Source organism: Frankliniella occidentalis, unplaced genomic scaffold, assembly GCF_000697945.3.
Source record: "Frankliniella occidentalis isolate FOCC.00 unplaced genomic scaffold, Focc_3.1 Scaffold5, whole genome shotgun sequence".
In the NCBI taxonomy this organism is placed as follows: domain Eukaryota; kingdom Metazoa; phylum Arthropoda; class Insecta; order Thysanoptera; family Thripidae; genus Frankliniella; species Frankliniella occidentalis.
This window is the reverse complement of record NW_026267135.1, coordinates 2,396,230-2,397,513: the sequence shown is the minus strand read 5'-3', so window position 1 is coordinate 2,397,513 and position 1,284 is coordinate 2,396,230.

Here is a 1,284-nt window from a genome sequence, read left to right as displayed (position 1 = left end):
GGGGGGGGGATTTTGCCCAGCAGCAATCGCTTATTGTTGCGCATTCGAATGGCTTGCGCTACACGCGAGGCGACACACACGCACCGGTAACCGGCCAAGTGTGCGAATGTTGCACACTTAATGTTGGTGTGAGAATGTGAACGACATTCGTACACATGGAGGAACAACAAGTGTGTGAATTGCAGAGGAAAATTCCCACATTAACTACACCTAAAGGGTACTAAGTACCAATGGGATTGTCGCAAACTTTCAAGTGTGCGACATTTACACACCCACAAGTGTTCTACATTTACACACCAACAAGCGTGCGACACCCACACCCCTACAAGTGTGCGACGTTGAAACGGTTGTGTTTTCATAGTGCACGGCGGGTGCACGGTTACGCCAACCGCACCACACAAGAGGACAAGCGAGAAGAACGAGAAAAAAAGGGGGGGGACAAACAGTCTCCATGCGCTGAAGCAAAGTGTTTTGTGTCTCAGCCGTTGTGCACTTTACAGTGTGTGGGCGTAACGCCGGCGCCGCGGCGTGCCGCCTTTCCCTTTGGCGCCGCTCACATCGGGTGTCTGCATTCTCACGATACTCCGCCCCACCCCGCCCCGCCGCGTTACTTCGACGCCATTTAATCTGTTGCTCCCCTCACTCCGCTCTTTCGCCCCGTTCTGATTGCGCCGGCGCTCTGTGTCGCTCCTTATTATTGCGAGGATCACGCGGGTGCGAGCGAGACGGCGACATGCGCCGCTGGCGGGCGCGACAGAGAGCGAGAGAGAGAGAGAGGAACACCCGACCGGTGAGCTCGCCATCACGGCCGTCTGTTTGATTGAGAGGGGGCCATCCGAGCTGAGCCGAGCCGGGCGCAGCACGCCACGGAGGGGACGAAGACACGGGGATGGAGATTTGCGTGTCTCGAGGCGGGGCGGGGTGGGCGGGGCGGCGAGGTGCGGCGCCACACCCGCGCCGCCGCGCCCGGAAAATATTGTTTTCATTCCGCGCAGAAATATAAATCGCGTTGCACAATTGCGCGACGGCTCCGCGCGCGCCGTACACACGCCGCCGCCGTCTCGCGGACCCCACGCGTCAGGTGTAATGGCCCAGTGATGAATTTCCATAAGGTGCGCCTCGGCACCGCCACATTAAAGTGGTCTCGCGCCGCCCCCAGCCGCCCCCAGCCGTCCCCAGCCGCCCCCGGCCGCCTCCAGCCGCCTCCAGCCGCCTCCCAGCTCCATCAACGACATTTCTTCCCCGGCCGTGCCTTGTCTTCCCTCCCGTCCCCTCCCATCCCGT